Here is a 9,553-nt window from a genome sequence, read left to right on the forward strand (position 1 = left end):
ACTCCACACAGAAATGCCAACTGACCCAGCCGGGACTCAAACCATTGACCTTCTTGCTGTGAAGCCAAAGTGCTAACCACTGAGCCACCGTGCCACCCAATTTTATATTATATTATATTATATTATATTATATTGTTCATCATGTTTACCTCTCAAGACGCTCTAAAACTTATCCATCTGTTGCGCAATTTAACACTTTCTCTTCATATTCAATCACTGCATATTATTATGGTGGCTTGAAAAGCCAGCATACTGTTATCTATCTTAAACTTATTCTTCTTCTTCTTCTTCTTCTTCTTCTTCTTCTTCTTCTTCTTCTTCTTCTGAGACTAATTTCTAAGTGTATCTCCTCCGAGGCCTTTCAAGCTACATACTTCAAACTTTCGTCAAACCTTCAAACTGGTCTGACTCGGGTTGCTATATCTTTTCTAACTGATCCGACCTTGGGTTTTCCGAAAAACGACCCAGAAAAAACCCAAAAGTCCCATTGACTTAACATTGGGTCAAACTTTGTGAGCTTATAACTCTGCATCAGACTGTTCTACAGACTTCTAACTGGACTCATTTAACTCAGTCTAGCCAGCAGCCAATAACTGATGACTTTTTAACTTACTAGCCACTCCCTAGCAACCACTTACAGCACCCTAGCAACTGTCCCATAGACTTCCATTGTAAAAGACTCCCATTTACTTAACATTGGATCAACCTTTGTGAGCTCATAACTCTGCATCAGACTGTCCTACAGACTAGAGTCTGGCCTCATTCAACTCAGTCTAGCCAGCAGCCAATCACTGATTACCTTTAAACTTACTAGCCACTCCCTAGCAACCAATTTGAGCACCCTAGCAACTGTCCCAGAGACTGTGACTAGCTATTCTAACACACGCTAACAGTTTTAACATCCTACTGACATGCTAATCTTGCTAGAAAGGTGCTAGCAACACGATAGTGACATGCTAGTCATGCTAGTAACACGCTAATTCATGCTAGAATCATGCTAACAACATGCTAATTCATGCTAGAAACAAGCTGACTCATGCTAGAATCATGCTAGTAACATGCTAGTTACATGCTAATTAATGCTAGAATCATGCTAGTTACATGCTAATTCATGCTAGAAACATGCTAATTCATGCTAGAATCATGCTAACAACATGCTAATTAATGCTAGAAACATGCTAATAACATGCTAATTCATGCTAGAAACATGCTAGTAACATGCTAGAATCATGCTAGTAACATGCTAATTCATGCTAGAATCATGCTAATAACATGCTAATTCATGCTAGAATCATGCTAGTAACATGCTAATTCATGCTAGAATCATGCTAGTAACATGCTAATTCATGCTAGAAACATGCTAGTAACATGCTAATTCATGCTAGAATCATGCTAGTAACATGCTAATTCATGCTAGAAACATGCTAATAACATGCTAACTCATGCTAGAAACATGCTAGTAACATGCTAATTCATGCTAGAATCATGCTAATTCATGCTAGAATCATGCTAGTAACATGCTAATTCATGCTAGAAACATGCTAGTAACATGCTAATTCATGCTAGAATCATGCTAGTAACATGCTAATTCATGCTAGAATCATGCTAATAACATGCTAATTGATGCTAGAATCATGCTAATTCATGCTAGAATCATGCTAATAACATGCTAATTCATATTAGAATCATGCTAACAACATGCTAATTCATGCTAGAAACATGCTAATAACATGCTAATTCATGCTAGAAACATGCTAGTAACATGCTACAATCATGCTAGTAACATGCTAGTAACATGCTACAATCATGCTAGTAACATGCTAATTCATGCTAGAATCATGCTAATAACATGCTAATTCATGCTAGAATCATGGTAGTAACATACTAATTCATGCTAGAATCATGCTAGTAACATGCTAATTCATGCTAGAAACATGCTAGTAACATGCTAATTCATGCTAGAATCATGCTAGTAACATGCTAATTCATGCTAGAAACATGCTAGTAACATGCTAACTCATGCTAGAAACATGCTAGTAACATGCTAATTCATGCTAGAATCATGCTAATTCATGCTAGAAACATGCTAGTAACATGCTAATCCATGCTAGAATCATGCTTGTAACATGCTAATTCATGCTAGTAAAATGCTAATTCATGCTAGAATCATGCTAGTAACATGCTAATTCATGCTAGAATCATGCTAATAACATGCTAATTGATGCTAGAAACATGCTAATTCATGCTAGAATCATGCTAATAACATGCTAATTCATGCTAGAAACATGCTAGTAACATGCTAATTAATACTAGAAACATGCTAGTAACATGCTAATTCATGCTAGAATCATGCTAGTAACATGCTAATTCATGCTAGAAACATGCTAGTAACATGCTAATTCATGCTAGAATCATGCTAGTAACATGCTAATTCATGCTAGAATCATGCTAATAACATGCTAATTCATGCTAGAAACATGCTAGTAACATGCTAATTCATGCTAGAATCATGCTAGTTACATGCTAATCCATGCTAGAAACATGCTAGTAACATGCTAATTCATGCTAGAATCATGCTAGTAACATGCTAATCCATGCTAGAATCATGCTAGTAACATGCTAATAACATGCTAATTCATGCTAGAATCATGCTAGTAACATGCTAATTCATGCTAGAAACATGCTAGAATCATGCTAGTAACATGCTAATTCATGCTAGAATCATGCTAATAACATGCTAATTCATGCTAGAAACATGCTAATTCATGCTAGAATCATGCTAATAACATGCTAAATCATGCTAGAAACATGCTAGTAACATGCCAATTCGTGCTAGAAACATGCTAGTAACATGCTAATTCATGCTAGAATCATGCTAATTCATGCTAGAAACATGCTAGTAACATGCTAATTCATGCTAGAATCATGCTAGTTACATGCTAATTCATGCTAGAATCATGCTAGTTACTTGCTAATTCATGCTAGTAACATGCTAATTCAGACTCAGCTTTTCAAGGCACCATAAAGTTTGTCCTCAAACTTTAATATCTAGTTATTCTTCTTCTTCTTCTTCTTCTTCTTCTTCTGAGACTAATTTCTAAGTGTATCTCCTCCTAGGCCTTTCAAGCTACATACTTCAAACTTTCGTCAAACCTTCGAACTGGTCTGACTCGGGTTGCTATATCTTTTCTAACTGATCCGACCTTGGGTTTTCCGAAAAACGACCCAGAAAAAACCCAAAAGTCCCATTGACTTAACATTGGGTCAAACTTTGTGAGCTCATAATTCTGCATCAGACTGTCCTACAGACTTCTAACTGGACTCATTTAACTCAGTCTAGCCAGCAGCCAATAACTGATGACTTTTTAACTTACTAGCCACTCCCTAGCAACCACTTAAAGCACCCTAGCAACTGTCCCATAGACTTCCATTGTAAAAGACTCCCATTTACTTAACATTGGATCAACCTTTGTGAGCTCATAACTCTGCATCAGACTGTCCTACAGACTAGAGTCTGGCCTCATTCAACTCAGTCTAGCCAGCAGCCAATCACGGATTACCTTTAAACTTACTAGCCACTCCCTAGCAACCAATTTGAGCACCCTAGCAACTGTCCCAGAGACTGTGACTAGCTATTCTAACACACGCTAACAGTTTTAACATCCTACTGACATGCTAATCTTGCTAGAAAGGTGCTAGCAACACGATAGTGACATGCTAGTCATGCTAGTAACATGCTAATTCATGCTAGAATCATGCTAACAACATGCTAATTCATGCTAGAAACAAGCTGACTCATGCTAGAATCATGCTAGTAACATGCTAGTTACATGCTAATTAATGCTAGAATCATGCTAGTTACATGCTAATTCATGCTAGAAACATGCTAATTCATGCTAGAATCATGCCAACAACATGCTAATTCATGCTAGAAACATGCTAATAACATGCTAATTCATGCTAGAAACATGCTAGTAACATGCTAGAATCATGCTAGTAACATGTTAATTCATGCTAGAATCATGCTAGTAACATGCTAATTCATGCTAGAATCATGCTAGTAACATGCTAATTCATGCTAGAAACATGCTAGTAACATGCTAATTCATGCTAGAATCATGCTAGTAACCTGCTAATTCATGCTAGAAACATGCTAGTAACATGCTAATTCATGCTAGAAACATGCTAGTAACATGCTAATCCATGCTAGAATCATGCTAGTAACATGCTAATTCATGCTAGAATCATGCTAGTAAAATGCTAATTCATGCTAGAATCATGCTAGTAACATGCTAATTCATGCTAGAATCATGCTAGTAACATGCTAATTCATGCTAGAATCATGCTAATAACATGCTAATTCATGCTAGAAACATGCTAATTCATGCTAGAATCATGCTAATAACATGCTAATTCATGCTAGAAACATGCTAGTAACATGCTAATTAATGCTAGAAACATGCTAGTAACATGCTAATTCATGCTAGAATCATGCTAGTAACATGCTAATTCATGCTAGAAACATGCTAGTAACATGCTAATTCATGCTAGAATCATGCTAATAACATGCTAATTCATGCTAGAAACATGCTAGTAACATGCTAATTCATGCTATAATCATGCTAGTTACATGCTAATCCATGCTAGAATCATGCTAGTAACATGCTAATTCATGCTAGAATCATGCTAGTAACATGCTAATTCATGCTAGAATCATGCTAGTAACATGCTAATCCATGCTAGAATCATGCTAATTCATGCTAGAATCATGCTAGTAACATGCTAATTCATGCTAGAATCATGCTAGTAACATGCTAATTCATGCTAGAAACATGCTAATTCATGCTAGTAACATGCTAATTCATGCTAGAATCATGCTAATAACATGCTAATTCATGCTAGAAACATGCTAGTAACATGCTAATTCGTGCTAGAAACATGCTAGTAACATGCTAATTCATGCTAGAATCATGCTAGTAACATGCTAATTCATGCTAGAATCATGCTAGTAACATGCTAATTCATGCTAGAATCATGCTAATAACATGCTAATTCATGCTAGAAACATGCTAATTCATGCTAAAATCATGCTAATTCATGCTAGAAATATGCTAGTAACATGCTAATTCATGCTAGAAACATGCTAGTAACATGCTAACTCATGCTAGAAACATGCTAGTAACATGCTAATTCATGCTAGAATCATGCTAATTCATGCTAGAAACATGCTAGTAACATGCTAATTCATGCTAGAATCATGCAAGTTACATGCTAATTTATGTTAGAATCATGCTAGTTACTTGCTAATTCATGCTAGTAACATGCTAATTCAGACTCGGCTTTTCAAGCCACCATAAAGTTTGTCCTCAAACTTTAATATCTAGTTGTTTCAGTACTCTGTTCATATTTAAATTTTGGGTTATATTATTCTTGAGTATATAAAACTCACTAGTCAAATACTGTGCAATATTTGATCCTTTTCTGCTTCTTGCACTGTAAGGATTGCACATAGTACAGTGACAATGAAGAATCTTGAACCTCCGTGCGCTCTGCTGTAGGTTTGGGAAGATGAAAAGCAGCTGGAGACGTTGAGCAAAGCTTCTTCCCGGTGCTCATGTTGGCCTCTTGAGAGACGAGAACACACGGTTACTCAACTCAACATCAGCACACAGACACAGCAAATCAAACTTAAGCAAAGATAAACAAAACAACTCATTTGCACACAAAAGCAGAGCGGATTAACAGCGTCCGTCTGCTGTCGAGCGGCTCCTGTAAACAGGCGTCGTGTTGAGATGACACAGCTGTAGTCGCACTTAAACACAACCACATACACACTGCAAACACAAACACACACAAAACAAGACTGGGTTTAAAAAAAACACACAGTTTCACATGGGAAACCACAGAGAGGATCTTCAGGCCAGAGTGTCCTGCTTATATTGATGATTTGAACCATTTTCAATAAATACTGTAGAGGCCAGACTGAAAACGCCAGGATATTTCAAGTATATAATATAAGTAATATAATATAATATAATATAATATAATATAATATAATATAATATAATATAATATAATATAATATTATATAATATAATATAAATACACCTTAATGAAAAGGGAATGGTTGGTGATATTAACGTCCTGTTTGTGGCACATTAGTATATGTGAGGGGGCTCATGAAAGAATAAAGTTACATTAAAACTAAGCACACCATTGCTTTTCTTGTGAAATTCCCAATAAATTTGATGTGTCACATGACCCTCTTCCTTTCGAAAAAACTAAAGTTGGATCCAAGATGGCCGACTTCAAAATGGCCACTAGGGTCACCATCCATCTTGAAAAGTTTGCCCCCTCACATATACTAATGTGCCACAAACAGGACGCTAATATCACCAACCATTTCCATTTTATTAAGGTGGATCCATATAAATGGCCCACCCTGTATAATATAATATAATATAATAAGCGACACGGTGGTTTGGAGGTTAGCACTGTGGCCTCACAACAAGAAGGTCGCTGGTTCGAGTCCCGGCTGGGTCAGTTGGCATTTCTGTGTAGAGATTGGCATGGGTTTCCTCCATGTGCTCTTCTTTCCCCCACAGTCCAAACACATGCACTATAGGGGAATTGATCAACTAAATTGGACGTAGTGTATGTGTGTGTGTGTGTGTGTGTGTGTGTGTGTGTGAATGAGTGTGTATGGGGGTTTCCCAGTACTGGGTTGCGGCTGGAAGGGCATCCGCTGCATAAAACATATTCTGGAATAGTTGGCGGTTCATTCTGCTGTGGTGACCCTTGATAAATAGCTGAAGGAAAATGAATGAATGAATAGTAATTCCTCACAGCAGCATTATTCGGGCCCTAATAAGCATTCCAGTCAAGCAAACGCATGGCATGAAGGAGTGTGGTGTAAAAACGCTCTTCATTTCCCATACAGAGAAAGAGTGCCGTGAACCCTGTTCAACTCTGACAGGTCTATTTAGGTTTAACTTAATTGTTTACAAACCTGTTCAGCTGAGGTCTGCAGGAGAGTTTTCATTTAGATTAATGATATGGAGCTGCTTTCTAATGAGGGTGTTTGACAGTAGACACTTCCATTCGCCGGGCCTCGGGGAAGAGCCTTTGTACTTCAGGTAATTACACACAAACCCTTCACATACTCTAACCTTTCCAGCTTACGCACACGCACACACTGTGGTGTTAGTTAATGCTAAATGCACTCAAGCATTGGACAAAACGGTTCTAGACAGACACATGCAATTAGCTTTTTGCTCTTTTTGTGTGTTGTAAGCAGCGAGGACGTTGTTCTGCTTTTTGGTTCACGTGAACCCACAGGAAAGCAAAATCACAAACTATATACGAGTATGGTTTTTTAGACGGCAGTGAAATCAAAGATAGGAGATTAGTCTCATAGCAGAGCTGGACGATTAATCAAAGGTGATGTTATATATGCATATTGTCAGTAACGCCAGTTCTAGTAAAACTACAGATGGAGTCGAAAGCAAACCTACTTATTCAGGTGATAATGACATCCAGATTATTGTTCTGTGATAATAATGATAATGGCTGTAAACTATGGCTCTGTATAGTAAATATCACGTGTGTAAACATCACATTTATTAACATGTTTATACTCAAATTCACTTTCAGATTTTATTATTTATTTTTTGTATCATTGAAAGCAGTTAACACATCAGCTTATGATGAAACATTATAGGGATTTCCTGGGTTTATTTGTTTCTAAATTCATCTTTATTTCTATAGTGCTTTCTACTATGTAGATTGTGTCAAAGCAGCTTCTTCTTTCTTTGTATTTGGCGTTTCCGCATGAGCATGACTTCTGGAATGTACAACTGAAATACAATAAACAAAAACATAAACATAAAACTAGTTTATTTTGCTTGCCCATTGGCAGATTATTTTGCTTGTTTTATGTAAAAACTCACTTAATTTTAACGCATCATTTCTGAAAACAAGATTATATTTTTTGCTTGTCTAGAAAATGCTTCTTGATTTTTATATATTTGGACTAGAAACGAGGCAAAAACTTTAAGAAAGAAAACAAGCGCTACATCATAAAATTTGTACAATCATGCATTGGAGAGTTGCATCAACCCAAAGTGACTTGCATTACATTCTAGGTACACATTTAATCAGGTCATGCATTTTTCTAAGAATCGAACCCATGACCTTAGCACTGGAGACACAGTGAGAACAATTTGAGCCTCTAATCTCTAAAATCTGGTTAAAAGTACAGTAAAATACAGGACAAGTGCTCTGAGTGTATTCCCAGCACTGTGTACACACGATATCACAGTTTCATTCCCCGCAGGATTGCTAACTTTCTTCATTTGACTCGAATTCATCTTGGCACGTATTCTGCAGAGGAAGAGCTCGAGGGAGAGAGAAAAAAAATCCACGTCTAGTAGTCCCAGTTGTTTGGTGAGGTTTTTGTGCTGGAAAAAGCCAGGAGACAATAGAAACGGGCCGGAGACACAGCAGCGGCTGCCATTGAGAGCAGAGAAAGTGCAGAACAAAGTGATCCGTGTGAAAGGCGAGTGGGAAGAAAGAGACAGATTATCTTAATTATCATTCAGAGGCAGCTCGCAGCAGCACCTGTGCATGAATAATAACATTTATCAGCGCTCGGAGATGTGCGAACATTCTTTAAATCACCCTCATTACCGCAGCGCCGAGAGATCAGCCCTGAATTATCCGTGTCTACACACACAGACGCCTCCCTTTCGCTGAGGATGGGGCGTGCATCTGTAAAAGCCCATCCGGGACCCATACGGTGCCACGGTGGGCACGGGACACAAAGAGCTCACGGGGGAGATGGCATGGCTTCACCCTGCATTAACTCACAGACCTCGCAGCGCTCGCCTCCAATATTGTGTTGATGTGAAAAGCATTTGATGGGATAAGGGCCGGGTGAATGACTGAGGCTCCGTCCTGTCACACGCGATCACTTCTGTTTAGCGGAGAAGCTCGTCGCCAGACACACGTTCATATTTACGAATTGCTGCATGCTAATGGAATGCTATGCAGGCCAGACATGGGAAAAATTAAAAAGGGGAGCCACAAAAAAAACAAACAAGCTGCAAATAAACCAAAAGCTGCAAATAAACCTTTGCAAAACTCTTTGGTTCATCATGTTCCAATGCAAAATGCAGATCTTTTCCAGGAAACACTGTAAAAAGTACTTCATTTATTGTAGGTGTTAAGCAATGTCACATTGTATTTCAGTTTTCACGTTCGTATTTATGAATTGCTGCATGTTAATAGGAATGCTTTGCAGGTCAGGCAGGGGAAAAATTACAAATGCCAACTGACCGAGCCTCGAACCTGCAACCTTTATGCTGTGAGGCGACTGTGCCACCACACCACCCTGCTAGTATCAGTGTTGTGAAAAGGAACCAGTTATTGACACCATTTTGTCCTGTGGTGTTCATTTTGTCTAGAAATTGGAGTCAACTGGACAGTAAGTTTAAGTATGTTTTCCAGTTCCAGTAAAATGAACAGTTTCCAATGAGTCTTTGTTAGAGGTTCG

Source organism: Danio aesculapii, chromosome 6 (genome assembly GCF_903798145.1).
Source record: "Danio aesculapii chromosome 6, fDanAes4.1, whole genome shotgun sequence".
Taxonomy (NCBI): Eukaryota; Metazoa; Chordata; class Actinopteri; order Cypriniformes; family Danionidae; genus Danio; species Danio aesculapii.